This window comes from Hypanus sabinus, chromosome 25, assembly GCF_030144855.1.
Source record: "Hypanus sabinus isolate sHypSab1 chromosome 25, sHypSab1.hap1, whole genome shotgun sequence".
Taxonomy (NCBI): Eukaryota; Metazoa; Chordata; class Chondrichthyes; order Myliobatiformes; family Dasyatidae; genus Hypanus; species Hypanus sabinus.
This window is the reverse complement of record NC_082730.1, coordinates 24,038,530-24,059,089: the sequence shown is the minus strand read 5'-3', so window position 1 is coordinate 24,059,089 and position 20,560 is coordinate 24,038,530. Positions and strand designations below refer to the sequence as shown.

Sequence of the window (20,560 nt, the reverse complement as noted above, 5' to 3'; positions counted from 1 at the left end):
ACAGTTCAGAATAATGAGCGAAAACAAACTCTTAAAACACCAAAGCCAGCATTGCTTCCTATCAGTCTCCATTGCTTTCTTTCTCTCGTGCGCAGTGCAGAATTCAGAATAAGATTCTGGTGTATTTATGATATGTACTCTACATTGAAACATTCAGGGAAATGCCTCATTGCATTAGCAACCAGGACACCCAAGGATGTGCTGGTGGCTGACTGCAAGCATCGTAACACATTCCCGCGGCAACATAGTATGCCCACAATATTCGGCAGAAAAACACAAGCAACAATAACAACAAAATCAGACAATAGCAGCAAAGTAATGCCCCTTTCCATCCATCCCATCAAAGCAGTCCTCTTTCCCATTGCCTCTTCCAGAACATCAAAGCAATCCCCTTTCCATCCATCCCATCCACAACAGCAAAGCAGGCCTCTTGCCCATCCTTCCCAACCATAACATCAGAGCAATCCCCTTTCCGATCTCGCCCATCCATCCATTCACTCAGATTTTAGAATTACTTATCCCACATACAGTGAAATATGTTGTTTGCATTAACAACCTACACACACACACACACACACACACACACACACACACACACACACACACACACACACACACACACACACACACACACACACACACACACACACACACACGCACACACACACACACACACGTTGGTCCTCCAACTTTGAATTTCACCAGTCATGTTTGAGTATGTGGAGAACAGCTGAAGTAATGATATAAACAAAAGTTATTTGTTTTTAGTTGTTCGGAGTAAATGGGAATGATAATGTATTTTATGTTACTTTCTTGGGTTTGCACTGATTCTTAAACCAAATAAAGGGTTAAAAATTTTGCTTAACACGTAAGATGATGTGCCACCAACATTCCTTTGAAGAGCTGACCATTGACACCGCAGATTATTTGTGTAAATCTCACCCCTCAGATGACTAATGGAACCTGTCAGTTCTTCTCAAGTAAAATCCCTGTTTAATGCTCAGGGTCCAACAGAGAGTGTGAGAATTTGGGCAGAGAAGCTGTGATTAGAGTAACAGATGGTTTCTTTCTGGTTCTAACTAGCTACATGAGGAGACCAAGGCGCATTGCCAGAGCTCTCTCACTTGATGGGAAAGCATGTCGTTGAAGTTATGGGGTCGAGATGGAATAAGTTTGCGGGATAGGGTGCAAAGATGAATAGATGTAACTCAGAGATATGGGGAGAGGATATTTAATATAGCACAGCTGGACAGTGCAGTGGTACACTTGGTAGAATGGCAGCCTCCCACCTCCAGCTGCCTGGGTTTGAATCTGACCTTTGGTGCTGTTTGTGTGGAGTTTGCACTATCATGTGAGCGTGTGGGTTTCTTTGGGTACCTTGGCTTCATCCCACATGCCAAAGATCTTCAGGCTAGTAGGCTATTTGACGACAGCATCTTGCCCCTGGTGTAAGTGGGATGTGACTGTACAGCACATATCAGACCATAGAATGTAGAACGTGACAGCACAGCAATATTGTGCCGACCATTTAACTTACTCCAAGATCAATCTACCCCTTCCCTCCCAAATAGCCCTCCAATTTTCTATCATCCACATGCCTATCAAAGTGTCTCTTAAATGTCCCTAATTTGCCTCAGCAACCACTACTAACAGCACAATCAATGCACCCACCACTCACTGTGCTAAAAACCTACCTCTGTCATCGCCCCTTACAGTGCTCAAATAACCTTAAATTTATAGCCCCTCATATTAGTTATTTCTGCCCTAAGAAAAAGTCTCTGACTGGTCATTTGATGTATGCCTCTTTTCATCTTGTACGCCTCTGTAAGACCAAGGAATTGATAGTGCACTTCAGGAAGGGGAATTCGGGAGAAAACACAACAGTTCTCATCAAGGGTCAGCGGTCGAAAGGGTGAGCATCTTCAAGTACCAGCGTCTCTGGAGATCTATCCTGGGACCATCATGTTGATGCAATCGTGAAGAAAGTATGCCAGCGTCTAAATTTCATCCGGAGTGTGAGGAGATTTGGTATGTCACTAGGATGCTAACAAAATTTCTACAGATGTACGGTGGAGACCATTTTGACTGGCTGCATCACTGTCTGGAATGGAAGCTTCAATGCACAGGATCAGAAAAAGCTGCGGAGGACTGTAAACTCAGCCAGCTCCATCGTGGGCCCTAGCCTCCCCAGCATCTAAGGTATCTTCAAAAGGCGATGCCTCAAGAAGGCGGCAGCTATCATGAAAAATCTTCGCCACCCAGGACATGTCCAGTTCTCATTGCTAACATTAGGGAGGAAGTACTGGAGCCTGAAGACACACACTCAATATTTTAGGAACAGCTTCTTCCCCTCCACTATCTGATTTCATTGTAGTCCATAATCCCATGAACACTGCCTCATTATTTTGCTCTCTTTTTGCACAATTTAGCTTTTTTGTTTATATATTCTTATTGCAATTTATAATATATTTTATGTACTGCACTGTACCGCTGCCAGAAAAACAAAAAAACTTCATGACATGTGTCAGTAATAATAAATCTGATTCTGTAGGTGGGTAGGCAAGGTTGAGGAAAACAGTGAGGTAGTTGTTAGGAATAAATATTAACACATGGATGGCCCTGGGCCAATGGTTGATTGCTTGTCCTAAAGATCTTGCAAAGCAATTTAAAGGGCTTATTATTAATTAATCTATTCCTATTCCATTCCCATTAATCTTTGCCAAAGTGAAGCGAGGTTGGTTACTCAGCCAAGGCTTGTCTCCTTGTAACCATAGCTCATTCATCAGCCTGTTTTGCTGGATGAAATGGAAACACTTAAAGCCAGCAGAAGTCAGCTCTTTCAGTAACTATGAACCGCATTGCTACTTCTCTACAAGTTGAGGAACATTTTTCAAAAAATCTCTTTGAGTAGTGCATAGTTACACCAGCATGAATTTATGAGGTAATATCCCACTTCAAAGAATCTTACATGTATAAGCTTACAATCCAACACATTATGAATTTTGAATGCAACTTTAAAGAATCTCACCTCTATGAAGGTTAAGATCTAACAAGTGTCTCACTAGTATGAATTTACAGTGCATCTTGCTTTAAATAGTTTTATTCTCTGTATATATGATCTAATGAACCACCTTAAAGACTTTTATCAATAGGAACATATGACAAGATAGTTGAAGTTTCAAGTTTATGTTTAAGTTTATTGACATAAGCATATATACCCAGGGTATAAATGTCATGAAAGTTAGCCTGTTGCAGCAGCATCACAACAGTATGATACAAACATGATAAATATAAAATAACATTGACTTAAGTTATAAGTATTTATGCATAACTTTCCTGAGAAAAATAAACATGAGGATATTAGTGAAAGATGAGAGAGAAAAATGCTCCAAGGTAGTGTTAAGATTTTTCATGTTGTTTCAAGAACCTGATGGTATTGGGGAAGAAGCAGTTGTTGAAACTCGAGGAATGGGTCTATAGACTCCTGCCTCCTTCCATAATCAAGAAGAGGGCATGGTTTGTATGATACCCAGATTCCTGATCGGTTAGGGCATGGATAGATACGGGGGGTGGGGGGTGGTGGGTGAGGAAGGATATTGGGGCAGAGAGGAAAAATTGATCAGCCATGATGAAAAGGCAGCGTGGACGATGGACCAAATGGCCTAATTCTGTTCCTGTGTCTTATGGTCTCATTATGGATGTAACCTTCCTGAGACGCTGCCTCTTGTAGATGTTCTCGGTGGTGGGGAGAGATGTACCTGTGATGGAATCGGCAGAGTCCACTGCTCTCTGTAGCCTCTTTTCTTTGTGTGTTTTGGAGTTTCCACACTAGGCCACAATACAGCAGGTGCCTTCCTTTGTACATCTGTACTCTCACCAGTAGAAAATTATGACCTTCAATTTCATTTTAACGATTTGATCAGTATAAACCTTTCTTCACTTATGTCACTTTATGAACCTCACCTGCCTGTATCTACAATGTTGTATTGCCTAATAAAATATAATAGAATGCCACATTTGCCAACATTGGAGACACAAGAGATTCCACAGTTGCTGGAAATCTTGAGAAATACACAAAATGCTGGAGGAACTCATCGGGTCAGATATCGGGTCTGTGGAGGAGAATAACAGTTGATGTTTTGGGCTGAAGTCATTCATGCGAGTCCTGATGAAAGGTCTTGGCACAAAATGTTTATCTCCCTCCACAGATGCTGCCTGACCTGCTGAGTTCCTCCAGTATGTTGTGCGTGTTGTTAACGTTGGGCTAACATTTCCTCATGTTTCAGTGTCAGCCAATCATTTGGATTACAGGCCGAAAATTAATGCAGTCTGCACACCTTTGATAAAAGTCATGCTTAATTGAATCATTTTAAGCTGACTAAAATGGGAGTGATTTCTTTACCTCCACACTTATTTCCTAATTGATTTTTTGAAAAAATGATTCCTGTCAATTAACAAACTGGAGAGCAGCAGGTGAAGTTGTAACCAGCAAAGGAGAGACTGAACAGGGTGAAGTTCTAGTTAATTAACTCCCGAGGAACATCTGCAATAAATCAGGTGGGACTTTTATTGTAAAATAGGAGATGGTAACTCCATTCTGCACAATCCTACTAGGGGAATTAACCAAAATAAAGATGCACAACATCATTGTATCTTGTATTTGTTTAAAATTGTGGATTTGTCCTGATTTGCTGACTTGGAATTTTGCTGTCAGACTTGTTTTACGTTCATAGACCCACTTCTGAAATTTGAAGACATTGTCCTAGTCAACCCAACAGTAACAGAATGGTGTTGTGCAGAGAGAGTTGATGTATTTTACCCAAGGCATTAAGCAATGCTCTCCTAAGTTGCTACAACTGAGCAATCACTTCTTCAAGAATAAGGGAGAGCTCTACCTGGTGTTGTGACCATCTAACTAACAATCACAAGGTTACCTGCCCATTATCACATGGCAGTTGTGAGATCCTCCACTGTGCAAATTGGCATACACCACCAACACTTATCTGACTGGAGAAATGCTCTTTAGGAAAGTTGATTTGTAAAGAATAATGCAGGATAAAGAGCTGGACATTTAAAACTGGGAAGCTTGGAAATTTCATGTTGCAGAGGGCGGTGACTTGCTGGAATCCTCTGTTCTGGAGGATTCTGGATGCCAAATCATCAGATTCACTTAAAGCTGGGATAGATAGATGAATGGAAGACGGAGGACTTGAGGACAATGGGAAACTGGCACAGAAAGAAGTTGAGGTTTGCGGGCAGATAAACCACTTTCATAGTTAACGACAGGGCAGATGTGAGAGGTCAGGTGGCCTTCTCCTGCCCCTACTTTATGATCATGCCTGCTCCTGTGAACGATGTTATATGAATGCAAATTCTTTCTTTTCTGAAGTTGCTCATCCTTTGGGGCTGAACTTGACCTGAACTTCCTTACTTCTGAAAAGCATTCTAAAAAATCCATTATAATCAACCATTGATTCTGAGCTCTCTTTCTATGATTGAGCATCTGCTACATCATTATTGACTTTGTTTCTCTTCGCAAAGCGGTCTATTGATTCAACGTGGGTGAAGGCTGTTGGTGCTTGATTGGTGTCTGTCCTAAGGAGCTGGTGAGAGCAAAGATTTGACTTCTCTATTGCTTGTCGGGCCTGGTACTCAAGTGTACAGACTTTCCAGTTTGATGTCAATTATCAATTGTGTTGTAAAATGCAATGTAATTATTTTCACTATTTAAAACTGGATGTATTTTTGTAAGGCAACCTGAAAAAGTGTTATTAAAATAGTTAAGAGCAGGGGCTGAGGAAGACTTGTGTCTGAATAGTCATGAAGCACTTTGAGAATACATGTGTGATTATGTCTGTGCATTAAATGTACTCCCCCAAAAAATGACAGAATTAAATTCCTTTGTGTTAATCAGCAATAAGTACTTTGAATAAATGTGTTCACTCCTCAAGATGAAATTATAAATTGATTTTAAATCACTGAATACAGATAAAATAAAAACTGGACTTCAATCATTTAATCAGCCTGTTGATTAGTAAACGAATGAGATTTTAATATGAGGAAACATATTCCCAATAAAGTGACAGCCTGCAATAGGCCTAGTAACGAACATGGGTAGAAAGAAGTCCTGGACACAAAAGATTCTGCACATGCTGGATGTCTTGGGCAACACGCATATGATGCTGGAGGAATTCAGCAATTCAGGCTGCACTTGCGGAGAGAAATAAGCAATTCACGTCCCGATGAAGGGTTTGGCCCGAAATGTCAGCTATTTATTTCCCTCCATAGATACTGCCCGACTTGCTGAGTTCCTCTAGCATTTTGTATGTGTTTGCACAGGATAGATTTCTGTTATATGTGTTAAAGGCGTGATACAGTAGCATCTGCATTTGAACTCTAGCCTTGAGTTTCAATTCCCTTACTGTGTCATTTGTCAAATGCATGCCACAATGGGATTAATTTCCACCTCATGGTTTGAGTCATGGTCTTTCTAATACTATAGCGCCCCTTAGTGGTGGCTGCATCAGTCACTATCAAAAACATCAGAAATCCTGCAGATGCTGGAAATCTGAAGTAATACATAGAAAATGTTGGAGGAACTCAGCAGGTCTGGCAGCATCCCTGGAGGTGAACAAACAGTTGATATTTCAGGCTGTGACCCTTTTACAGGACTGGAAAGAAAGGGGGAAGATGCTAGAATAAAATGGGAGGGGAAGAAGGCTAGCTAGAAGATCGTAGCTGAAGCCAGGTGGGTAGGAAAGGAAAAGGGGTGGTGAGGAAGGTCTGGCGTCTTCCCCATTCCTTCTCAGTTCTGAAGAAGGGTCTCTTCCTGAACCGTCGACGGTTTGTTCATTTCCATGGGTGCTGCCTGATCTGCCCCGCTCCTCCAGCATTTTGTATGTGTTGCTTCAGTTGCAATCAGTGAACCTTGAAGTGGCCCAAAATCAAAGATGACAGGTGCTTCCATATTTCTCCCAATCACAAGATCTCCTGAATGAGTGTTCATGGCGGAAGTGTATTGCTTTATGCAGGGAAATTGATTCCCAGTTTTGTCTATGGCAAGGGCTCATGAATGAAAATATGACCAATAATCAGAGCAACACATGAATAAATTGTGGAGGAAATATGTGTGTTGAGCAGCAGCTGTGCGAGGAAAGGAATTGCAAACATTTTGGGTTGAAACCCTGCTGAACTGCCTCATGAATGAGCACTTCCCACAGAGATCCATGGTCAGTGTGGGACAGAGTAAACACCTGTTACCAACCAAGGGACTGTGACTGCCTCTTTGTTTCAGTGCATTGACTTCAACTCTTCCACCTCAGAAATTAAGGTATTAAGTATCTGTCTTACCTCCAAATCCTAAGTGGCCTTTGATAAACTGAAGGAAGTATGAGAATTACACAGAAAGAGGTGGGAGAAGGTTGCATTTGTACAATTTCTGCTCTAATATGTCTTCATATAGAATCAGGCCTTGGCCCAATTCATCCATATTGTCCAAGTCGTCTGTCTGAATTAGTCCCATCTTGAGGGACTATTGTGTCCCATGAGGGGGGGGGGGGAACACAGTATGGGATCGAAAGTTGTAAACTCTGCCAGCTCCATCAAGTAGCGATATCTCAAAAAGGTGGCATCCATCATTAAGGGCCCCCATCATCCATGACGTGCCCTCTTCTCATTGCTACCATCAGGGAGAAGGTACAGGAGCCTGAAGGCACACATTCAAGGATTCAGGAACAGCTTCTTCCCCTCTGCCATCCGATTTCTGAATGGACAATGAATCCATGAACACTCCCTCACTACTTTTTTCCCTCTCTTTGCACTACTTCTTTAATTTAAATTTGATGGCATCCATTAGTCTCGCGAGACCATGGATCTGCGCCTAGAAAGTCTTGTTCTCGCCAGAGCTCAGGCCTGGGCAGGTATGGAAGACCGGCAGTTGCCCAAGCAGCAAGTCTCCCCTCTTCACGTCACCGATGTTATCCAAGGGAAGGGCAAGGGCCGATACAGCTTGGCACCAGTGTCGTCGCAGGAGTTGCCAGAGCGAGGTTGAAGGCAATGTTGGACTGCCTCAGGGACTCCAGCTCTGGATTTGTCCTCAGGATTTACTTCCGAAGCCTTTCCCATGAGGTTTGAAATTTTCCCTCTCTTAGACGGACTGCCTTCCCAGGCTGACGAGCTCCATCTACTCGAAGCACTGGTTTTAAAGCGCCAGGACACGCCTTCGCCCCTTCTCCTGTCAGTCGAAACAGTTCCGCCAGGTTTAGAGGCTAAGCCACACGAGGAGGCCAGGAGTTGGACTTGGTTGTCAGAGGCTATTTGAGGCGCATGCCGCGAGGAGCACTTTTAGGTAGAGGGAGGTTTATATATGTATTTATTAACCATAATTTATGATTTGTATTATTATGTATTGCAATGTACTGCTGCAGCATAACAATTGATTTCAGAACATATGCTAGTGATATTAAACCTAATTCTGGTTTGCCTGCATTTGGCATATATCTCTCCAGACTTTACTTATCTATCTGACTGCCCAAATGTCTTTTAAAACTATGCAATTAAACCCAAATCTAGAAGCCACCTCTACCCAGCTTGCTCCACATATCTACCACCCTTTGTGTGACAGATTGACCCTCAGATCACTTATAAATTTTCCCCCTCGCCTTAACTCTGTGCCCTCTAGCTTTAGACTCCACGACCCTTGGGAGAAAAAAAGATGGTGACCATTCAGCTTATTTACTCCCCTCATGATTTTATATACTTCTAATGGGTCAACTCGAAATCCCCTCCACCCTAGGGAAATAGTCCCAGTCTACTGACCCTCACTTGCACTCATTTGTCCTTGCATTGAGATGTTCCCACAACCAATGAACTCACTATAAGGACTCTTTATCTTGTTATCTCAAGCTCTGGTTATTTATTACTATTTAGTTATATTTGCAATTGCACAGTTTATTGTCTTCTGCACCCTTCTTGATCTTTCATTGATCCTGTTATAGTTACTATTCTATAGATTTGCGGAGTATTCGCGCAAGAAAGTGAATCTCAGGGTTGTATATAGTTACATATATGTACTTTGATCATAAAATTTACTCAAACCCTGTTGTGTTTGATAAGGGAATATTTCCTCAACCACCAGCTGGGGGCGCCGCTGGTCAGCGAAAGGGGAGAAAATCTGATCCAGGTTTATTTTAATTACCGAGATGAATCAAATCCCACGCACACCCTCCTCCGTAATCCTTCAATTCCCACAACAATTATGACCTGTGACCCTTGAGATACTTAAGTGATGTAATCAGACAACTCCCAAGTTAGAATGTTCCCTTTGAATCAAGTTGAGAAAAAGATGAAAAAGTAAGAAGTTTCATCCACCGCAAAGTTAAACTGTAGAAGAGTTGATACTGTTATAAGTAGTCAGTGGTCTCCACGTCTATTATTGCCTCGCAAAAACCCTGAGATTGGGCTCATGAGAGGGGTGCATGAAGCACGGGGTAACTGCATCTTGACCTATACTCTGACCTTTGAAGCAGAGCACCACTGTACTTTGTGAGGGTGGTGGAGCGAGGTGGACAGGATGCTGCCTTAATCCGTTCAGCCAACCTACTGAAATTTCTGATATCACACATTCAGTGGTTCATTCCTCAGTTTTATCCCTCAGATTAATCTGGCTTCAAGAGGATGTCGAACTTCTGAAGAGATGCTAGTTGGTTGTTAGAACCATCAGAGTGTGTGTTTATGCAAGCAGTAACTCAGGGAGAGTGATATAACCATATAACAATCACAGCACGGAATCAGGCCATCTCGGCCCTCCCAGTCCGTGCCGAACTCTTAATCTCACCTGGTCCCACCTACCTGCACTCAGCCCATAACCCTCCACTCCTTTCCTGTCCATATACCTATCCAATTTTACCTTAAATGACACAATTGAACCGGCCTCTACTACTTCTACAGGAAGCTCATTCCACACAGCTATCACTCTCTGAGTAAAGTGAGATTCAACCAGGGAAGCATCAACACCATATCTACCCTGCCAATCCCCATAAAATTTCAGACAAGTCCCCTCTCATTCTTCTAAATTCAAGAGATTACCATTCCAGTCTGCTGAATTTCTCTTCATCTGGCAAACCTCATGTAAAACCAACTGGTCAATATTCACTACACTCTGTCCATTGTGAGAATACCCTTTCATAAACATCCGTACACAATATTCATGATTGTAATTTCATGAATAAATGGAGCAAGATGCCACTAATCATGAGCTCAGTTCCTCCAACATATTCAGATTCAGACTCAGTTTATTGTCATTTGGAAACCACAAATGCAATGCAGTTAAAAAATGAGACAACGTTCCTCCAGAACGATATCACAAAAGCACATGACAAAACAGACTACACTAGAAAATCCACGTAACGTTTGGCAATCCCCAATCCAGAGTCCGGAGAGGCTGCTGCGTATTAATATCGCGCTACCATCTTAGCGCGTTCCCTGGAAAGGAGCTCCAGTTCCACCAGACAAAACACGACCAAAAACTAAAGCTACAAGACCTGCACAAAACTATATAGTTACAAGATATAGCTACAACAGTGCAAACAATAGCATAATTGATAAAAAAAACAGACCATGAGCACAATAGAATTAGTTCAAAGATGTTAAAGGACTGTAAGTTCAAAAGAAATCACCACACAGTTTCCACAAATCCTCAAGGTCCCGACAGACTCGCCATCCCACGCCGGCGGCAGAAGGGAATACCCCCGCTATGGACTTCCACGGCGCCGCCCGACTCAGCCTCGCAGACGCAGCACACAATGAAAGCTCCGTCGAACCCAGCCTTGCAGTCACAGCACACAGTGAAAGTGCTCCGACCGCAGCGGACTCCGAGTCTGTTGAACCTCGGAGCCTCCGACCATCCCCTCCGGCACAGCTTCTCTGGGCACCGTCCTCTGCCGAGCGTATTAAGACGGCCCTGCCAAAGGCCATCGGCAACGCGACCCCGAGGACTGGGGGCCTGTTCTTCCCAGCAGAGACCCGGACCTCACAGCAGCGGCAGCAACGAAGACGGTCTTCCTGGAGATTTCCCGATGTTCCTCCGAGCTCCCACGTCCGTTTTTCATTTGATGATGATTGCGCGCGGCATCCCGCTTCGCAAATAACAGATAATCAGCTCTGGAGTGGCCGCTGCAAGCTGCGTCGCACCGCCATCTTGGATAATTTATTATTATTATTAGATTATTAGATGTTCAAAGATATCAGGTCCCTCTGTACATTAACATGATTCAGTCTCTCAGAGAAGTATTGGAGGACGAGAGGTATACAATATAGATTGGGTAAGTGCAAGCAGGCTTTTTCCACTGAGGTTGGGTGAGGTCAAGGGTGAAAGGTGAAATGCCTCAGGGAAACTTCTTCGCTCAGGTATGGTCTGAGTGTGGACTGAGCTGCCTGCGGAGGTGGTGGACGAGGATTTGATTGCAATACTTTAGAGAAGTTTGGGTAAGTACACAGATGGGAGAGATAGGGTGAGTTATGGTCCAGGTGCAGGAGGACGAGACTAGGCAGAAGAACAGTTTGGCACAGGCAAGACAAGTGCTACAGATGTTTCTGTGCAGTAGAGCTCTATGATGCTTGCCATTTAAAAACTACTCTGCATTTCTGTATTTTTCTGCCAAAGGTGATGACGTCCCACTTTTCCACAGCATGTTCCATGTAAAGGCTCTGAGCAACTTCACAGCCCAAAATGTCACCTAACTTTGTAACATACGCTAACTTCAATACAGTATCTTTGCTCCCCTCTTCCATACTAGTGATGCAGATTGAGAAAGAATGGGGACCCAGCACCAAATCCTGTGATATGCTTCTGTCTGAAGCCTCCAGTCTACTTACTTCTACTCGAGAAAATCAGCAGATGCTGGAAACCCAAAGCCAAAACACAGAGATTGCTGGAGGAACACAGCAGGCCAGGCAGTATCTATGGAAATGGATAAAGAGTAGACATTTTGGGCTGAGACCCTTCCTCAGGATGTGAAGAAGGGCCTTAGCCCTTTCTACAGATGCTGCCTGACCTGCTGAGTTCCTCCAGCATTTTGTGTATGCTATTTTATTTCTACTTCCTGGTTTCTATCTACCATTATCCAATACCGTACTCTCCAATTTTGTTTAACCAGGCAGGTTCAAATTCAAGTTCCAGTTTACATACCCTGGGTAAAAGTGCTATGAACATTAGTTTTTTTCAAGTAGCAGTATAGTATATTACAAATATAACAAATAAAAGTTAACATGACTTACATGACAGAATGTACAGAACAACATTAGTTGAACGAGAAACTAACAAGGATAAGCTATCTCATTTTTATTTGGATATATCTCCCTATTGTGATAGATGTAACAATGGCGAAGCTTCACTAATTCATATGTTTTGGACATGTCTAAGTCTTGAAAAATACTGGAAGGAAGTATTCCAAACTTTCTCTGTGCTTTTCAAAGTAAATTTTAAGCCTAACCCTTTGACTGCCTTATTTGATATTGTTGGAGGAAAATTATTTTGGAGACATCTGATTTGCACATTTTGGCTTTTATTTCTCTTATAGCTAGGAGGGCGCTCTTGCTTAAATGGAAGGATGTCATTCTGCCTACTCACGCTCAATGGTTACATGATGTTCTGTCGTGCTTAAATTTAGAGAAGATCCATTGTTCAATTTCTAAATCTAGTCAAGACTTTCAAACATTGCGGGGACCATTTTTGAACTATTTTCAAAACCTTTGATTTGCTGTTAAAGTACAAATGTTGGCTAATACCATATTTCACTGTATGATAAGGATTGTTTTTCCTTTTTTCTTTCTTTACCAAACAGTTTCGATCTTGGTAGTGGGCTTAGATTCTTTTTTTTGTATAATAAAATTATCACATTGCAATATTACGATTTAATTTAATTTACATGAGTATAGGGTAATGAGATTGATTCAAATATAATGTATTTGGTATTATTTTATCTTTTTTTCTGACTTATAATATACATCTGCTTGTACTCTGTATTCTTCTAAGTAGAAATTAATACAAATATTGAAAGAGAAAGAGAAACAAAAACTGGATGGTGGTAAGTGCCTCAATTCTCCAAAAGTGATTTCATTGATTTCATTCTTGAATGGCTTGGATTTAACCCTATTAAGAAGTCTAGTACTTGGGTGTGGGGGGGGGGGGAGTGTGTCACAATTTCAGTACAAGGGATAGGTCATATTGGACCGATATAAAGAAAGATCCAAGAAGATTTTCAATCTTCGACTTCTAATAAACTATAAGACCTCAGCATCAAGTTGAAAGATATTCCGTGGTGTACATTTCAGCATCAGTACCAGAAGACCCTTCAGTAAAAAGGAAGGCTCCTTACTGTAGAATCAGAATTAGAATCAGAATCAGGTTTATTATCACTGAAATACTGTATATTTATCAGCATTGTCACACAGCAAGGAAGCAGTCCATGTGACCAAAATGTCTATCCAAGCTAGCCTCATTTGCTTGCTTTTGGCCCATACTCCTCTGAATGTTTTCTATTCATGTGTTGAAATGCCTTCTAAACATTGTAATCATACCTGGTTCTACAACTTCCTCTGGCAGCTTGTTCTATTTACACCAACAGTTTCTATTCCACTTTCAGGTTCACTTTAAATCTTTCTTTCTCATCTTAATTCCTTGCCCTCTCGTTTTAGGCTCCCAGACCACTTGGAAAAAGACTGGGGCCACCCACCTTATCTATGCCCCACATGACTTCATGTTTTCCTGCATGGTCCCCTGTCATGTTCCTGTGCTCCAGGGAAAGAAGAGTTCTGCCTCTCTTGATACAGTCCCGGTAACATGCTTGTGAATATTTTCTTCATCTTTTCTAGCTTAGTTATCTCCTCCCTAGAGCTGGGCAACCAGAACTGCACACAATACTTCAAGTGTGTTCCCATTCAAACCCGTTCCCATTCACTTGCACCCAATGGGCTGCCCATGCATTATATTTAATGCACTTTGCATGTTTTGCATTCCACCAAGAATTTAGTGGGCTTATTATGTTTATGAAAATCCATGACTCCCCACTCTGGCACTTGCTGGGTTGGGAATACTGTTGTCAACATCTAATACGAGTTTCTTCACTTTGTTCCCTTTGCAGTCAACCTCTGCTGTCCATTTCTAAGAATCAGTCAACTTCCATCCACCACGTCCAGCAACCAGATTTATCCCATGGGTGACAAATACAGAGGCAAGCAGGGAGTAGGGGTCAGGGTGAGGCATGGTAAAGTGTTTTCAAACAAAGCAAGGCTCTCATAATGATGCCAGAAGAATTGGCAGTTCATATAAATGGATAATGTACATAGTATGTATGATGTAAGATAGGATTGACTGCAATTTCCAATTAAAAAGCAGTAAATCCAAAGGCCTTATGTGATAGAGATTGTGCTTTTTACACAAGGTTCTTCTTACCTCTGTTGTGAATGTCGATGATAAATGTTGGCACAGCATCAAGCAATGACCGGGAAGACTTAAGAGGGTGGAAAGGTTTCATTGCGAAACTGAATCTCAATCCAGCCACAGCACACAAAACCGGCCTTTATTTTCCTGTTTATGATTTTGTCTCGTCTGCTTCAATGACTTTGGAGAGGGGTTTTGAACTTGCCTTTCGATGTTGGGTTGGACGAAATATGTGGTTTGTGCTTGGCAATACTTATGGGGAAATCTATGCTGCAGTGTGTGTGTTCAAGTGCTTAGTGCAATTCAACATTTCACTTTTGATGAGATAGGCTTTTTATTTTTAACTGAGTTCAAATTCTCAGTTGGCCGTAGAGCAATGCTGAATTTGCATACTTGCTCTGACCCAGTCCAGCATCATGATCACGAGGGTGCTGTTCCCTCCAAGAAAACGTGGAAGGAATGAAAAATGACATCAAAATGAAGGGACTGTTGTGCCTGCTCTATAAAGTCATGGCTGACCTTTAACTTCAGTGGCACTTTTCCGCATACCCCTCGATTAATGTTGAATAACCCCAGCCTTCTTGGGTAGAAACTTCCAAAGATTCACTGCGCTCTGGTCAAGACATCTCATCTGTGTCACAAATGGCTGATACCTACTTCTGAGAGAATAATCCTGGTTGTGGATGCTGTAACCAAAGGAAGTATCATGCCAGCACTTACAAATTCATAACCCTGGTACGTTTCAAAAAAGGATCTGTTTGCAACAGGCAGTGGAAGCCTTGGCAAGGGGTTGCTAAAGAAAGACAGCTGGATAAACCTCCAGTGAAAGGCTGTCCTGTGGTAGATCCATAAAAATATTGCAACCCAATGGCAAGCCAGGTTTGCCTCTGGTCCCCCTGTAATATGTCCACCCAGCCACCAAGCCCCCCAGGATCAGCTTTATCATTTCATACAAGTCCTCAAGACCAGCGGCGTCCCCAGCTTGCATTCTCATCTTGTTGACGATATGCTGGCCTCCAGACTGGCTCTCGGGGTCTCACAACTGGCTGCTATTCGATATACCAAGGGCGCAGGCCTAGAAGACTAGTGCGCCTTTGGGGTTACAGGATTTCTTGGCTCTGGAGGCTGGCGGACTCGAGGTCGGTGCCTTCGCAGGTTACTGGTGTGCCGTGGGAGAACATGGAAGACTGTAAGCAGTGAGCTGGCTGCTGGCTGTGTGCCCAGAGACCCGAGTTCTTTGGGCACAGAGCTCGGAAGAAGAGACACAACAGACTTTTAACACCATAAATCAGTGAGTTGTTTTGTTATGTCTCCCCTCTCACTATGAAATGGGGACATCTCTTTTTCCTTTAGAAAGAGCCTGCGGTATGTCGAATTACCGCCTGAGCAAGTAGTCTTTGGGGTACTGCAAGTCTGTGTCTTTATTGATGCTTTCCTGCACGCCTGAGTGCTCGGTGGAGGGTGCAGATGCTTTTTTTGCTGGTGGAGGGGGGATCGTTGCTTTGCTGCTGCTTATGTGTGAGGGGGAGCTGGGGGGGAGGCTTTGGGGTTCTAACATTTAACTGCCATTCATTCTCTGGGGCGCTCCTCTGCTTTTGTGGACGTTTGCAAAGAAAAAGAATTTCAGGATGTATATTTCTCTGACATCAAATGTGCCTTTGAAACTTTGAAGAGAAGATCTGCAGACGTTGGAAATCCAAGCACCACACACCACATGCTGGAGGAACGCAGCAGGCCAGGCTGCATCTATGGAAAAGAGTAAGCAGTCAACGTTTTGGGCTGAGACACCTGTCCTGATGAAGGGTCTCAGACTGAGAAATCGACTACGCTCTTTTCCATAGATGCCAGCCAGCCTGCTGCGTTCCTCCAGCATCTTGTGTATGTTGGTTGGCTAGTTAGCTGTGGGCGTGCTATGTTGGCACTGAAAATGTGGTGACACTTGTGGGCAGCCCCCAGCACGATCCTCATTTCACTCAAGTGATGCATTCCACCCTACGTTTCGAAGTGACAAATGAGGGTAATCTTCATCTTTGGGATTTTTCGCCAACATCAGGTCACGGTGGTTGAAGACTTAAACGCGGAAAATCTCTGGAGTCGCTGATGAGGCTGGAGATGTGGTGAACTGCCACCAGTGACCTGTAAAGAAGGCTGAAGGAATTGATGTAAATTGCTGCCCTCAAACTGAAATGTCATCTGCGGTTAGTTCTGCTGCTTCTGCTGCGGAGCTGGGAAATGTAGTGGACTATGAGGAGGAACGACAGGCAGGTGGAATGGGCAGACATGTGGTAAATGAAATTTAATGATGATAAATGTGCAGTGTCACATTTTAGTTGGAAAAATGAGAAGAGTAATATAAACTATGGGCCAACAGTATTAAAGGCCACAAAAACACACAATGGTGCAGCAGTTGGTGCTGCCGTCTCACTGAATTTGATCCTGACCTCAGTGCTGTCTGTGTAGAATTTGCCCATTCTCTCCATGACTGCTTGGGTTTCTTCCAGGTGCTCTGCTTCCTCACCACATCCCAAAGATTTGGTGGGGCATTCGATGGCTACTGAAAATGACTTCTTCTTATTGGTTATTGGCAAAGGATGGTTGGTTGGCGTGGGTGAAGTGGCAGGGACACAGGGAAATAAAGAGAAGGGGAATGGGACTAGTGGGATTACTTGGGCCATCTGGCCTAACAAGCCAAATGTTAAACACAAGAGATTCTTAATGTGCTGAAAACCCAGAGCAACACTCACAAAGTGCTTGAAGGAACGCAGCAGGTCAGGCAGCATCTATGGAAATGAAGAAACAGCTGGCGAGACCCTTCCTCAGGAGCGCATGTTTAATTTTCAGCGTTGTCAGCGTTACGGCACGCCAACAACCTCACTAGCTTCCAGGGTTTAGGCTCTAACCCTCCAGAGTAGGGATAGCTAGCTCAGTCCCTTTAAAGACTCAGAACCATCCTGTTAATTGGCAAGCATGTTTCGGGCACCAAGAATTGAGTATTTAAGGAGCACCTGACCAGAACCTCAATGCTCAATCGTAAGCCCTACTAGTGATATCATCTAGCGTTTGTCTTGATACCCTGACTCAATTCTTGCTTTGGATTCACCAACAGTTGGGTCCAAACCATCCTTTTGTAGGACTCTTGTCACAGTTATATACCTGCACCTACATCCATACTTAGTGGAAGGTAGAATGGCAAGTTGAGCAACTGATTGCAAAGCCATGCGTGATGCTCAGTATTGTAATTAGACAATGATGAGTCATGATGAAACCATTTTCGAACCAAACTGGAGTTTTATTTCTGGTTGTGGTCTCCACAATTTAGGAATAATGCACTGGCCTAAGAAATTCATTAAAATTATTCCAGGTATTAATTCCCTGAATTGGCTGCAGAAGGCATGGCCATTCTCCTCAGGAGAGAAGAGGTATGATGGAGTTTTATTAAAATCACGATGCATGTAAAGGGAGGAGACAGACAGGAACTGTTTCCATTGTCAGAGGGATCAAGAACTGGGGATATAGTAACACGAGAGTGATTGGCACAAAAACCAGAAGTGACCTTAGAAAAAATTATTTTTAAGCAATGTGGGTTTAAAAATCAGTCAGGAGTAATAGTGAGTGTATGTATAAGGCACAAGCTTCTAGGGGAAGAACTTGTAGGGCTACAAGGAGAAGGTGGAAGGGTCGGATTTACTTCGCTGAGAGCAATCACAGACACGATGGGCTGAATACCTTCACTGCGTTCCCTGATTCTATGGTTCTGAGCCAACACATTGTGGGAACCTCACTCTGGAGATTTCAGTATAAAATCCAGGTCGACACTTTAGTACAACCTGATCAGAGATGTCGTCTTTCAGATGAGATGTTACTGTAAGCAGTTTGTCCTCTCAGGTGCAATTAAAAAATTCCCATGATAATACTTAGGAACATGGCAGAGTATTCTACTTTGTACTTATCCCTCAATCAACTTCACTAATAAGGCCATGATTAAGCCATTGTTTGTAAGAGTTTACTGTTGAAAAGTAATTGCCACACTTCCTTCATTTAACAGAACTAACCTTTAGGATATGCTTTAAGCTATCTTGAGAATATGTAAGATTTTCTTTGCTTTCTTTGTGTGTCTATAGATAAAGATTCAAACACTAATAATTACAATATCTTTAATTATGACACAAAGCTGGGTGGCAGTGTGAAATGTGAGGAGGATGTTATGAGAATGCAGGGTGACTTGGACAGGTTGGGTGAGTGGGCAGATGCAGTTTAATGTGGATAAATGTGAGGTTATCCACTTTGGTGACAAGAAACAGGAAGGCAGATTACTATCTGAATGGTGTCAAGTTAGGAAAAGGGGAAGTACAACGAGATCTAGGTGTCCTTGTTCATCAGATACTGAAAGTAAGCATGCAGGTACAGCAGGTAGTGAAGAAAGCTAATGGCATGTTGGCCTTAATAACAAGGGGAGTTGAATATAGGAGCAAAGAGATCCTTCTGCAGTTGTACAGGGCCCTGGTGAGACCACATCTGGAGTATTGTGTTCAGTTTTGGTCTCCAGATCTGAGGAAGGACATTCTTGCTATTGAAGGAGTGCAGTGTAGGTTCACGAGGTTGATTCCCAGGATGGCTGGACTGTCATATGTTGAAACATTGGAGCGATTGGGCTTGTATACACTGGAATTTAGAAGGATGAGAGGGGATCTGATTGAAACATATAAGATTATTAAGGGATATGTTTCCTGCCAGAGGCAGGAAACATGTTCCTGATGTTGGGGGAGCCCGGAACCAGAGGACACAATTTAAGAATAAGGGGTTGGCCATTTAAAATGGAGTTCAAGAGAAACTTTTTCACCCAGAGAGTTGTGCATCTATGGACTGCTCTGCCTCAGAAGGCAGTGGAGGCCAATTCTCTGGATGCTTTCAAGAAAGAGTTAGATAGAGCTCTTAAAGATAGCGGAGTCAAGGGATATGGGGAGAAGGCAGGAACGGGGTACTGATTGTGGATGATCAGCCATGATCACATTGAATGGCAGTGCTGGCTCAAAGGGCCAAATAGCCTACTACTGCACCTATTGTCTATTGTCTATTATAATATCTGGACTTTCTTTGTAACTGTAAAACTTTATACTACACTGTTATTGCTTTTCCCTTGTACTACCTCACTAATGTGATGAAATGATCTGAATTGATGACATGCACTCTACCTCGATACATGTGGCAACAATAAACAAAGTTACTAATTGACCAATTTAATGGCAAACCTTCTTAAGATACTAATTATTCAGAATTCTATTTCCTGTGAGTATATCAAAAGTATAATGATGGTAGAATTCAGAAATTCACTGGAACATGAGATGTGATTAATTAACTTTTTTTATTGCCCATAATTAAGACCAGCACATTTCGTGGGAGTTTGGAAATGCTGAGAACAGATGAATCATGCAACTTCTACAGGCAGAAATTTACCCGAAGCATCTCTCCATTCTCTCATACTGTGGTGAACTACATATACCTGTCTGGACACGACCCCTGCTGACTGCTCCTGTGGCTCCTCCCACAGACCCCGGTATAAAGGCGATTGAGGCCTGAGCCCTGCCCGCAGTCTCCAGGATGTAGTATGGTGGTCAACTACTGCTTGTTCTTTCTTCCTGTCAATAAAAGACGATATCTCACCTGACGTCTCAGAGAGTTATTGCATCACAAACATAACTCATATACTACTGTAAAAGATGGGGGTGTTTAAAGTATGCAAGAGGATTCACTCCAACCGAGCACGGAACCTGGGACTGTACGGGGCAGTTGAAGTGATGGGTGCAGATGCATTTAAGGGGAAGCTGGTGTGAGAAAGTATTTGCAAGATGCAGTAAGCTTGGGATGGGAGAATGCCCCTATCCAGTAGAAAAGGTCAGGCTCGGTCTATTTCATTGATTGGGCTGTTACTGCATTGTAAATGTTATGTAATTCTATGTGGGAGCAAGAGACCAATATATAGTAAGCTGCGCTTGATCCAATCCTTAAGCATCTAAGCTAGTCATAGGAAATACCTATGAGAAATGAATGGGAGAAGGTGCATTCCTTATGTATGAGAGTTGGCGAGGTACATTTTGTGTATGAAAGGTAGGAAAATTGGAC

General features: G+C 42.7%; 1 long non-coding RNA gene across 1 annotated transcript; it reads left to right on the top strand.

Annotated features, from left to right (window-relative positions):
- The first annotated feature begins 14,604 nt into the window (after positions 1–14,604).
- LOC132381283 (uncharacterized) lies at positions 14,605–20,100 on the top strand. Its single transcript, XR_009507991.1, has 2 exons — positions 14,605–15,731; positions 19,821–20,100. It is a non-coding gene; the product is annotated as an uncharacterized LOC132381283 (long non-coding RNA).
- Positions 20,101–20,560: the final 460 nt, after the last annotated feature.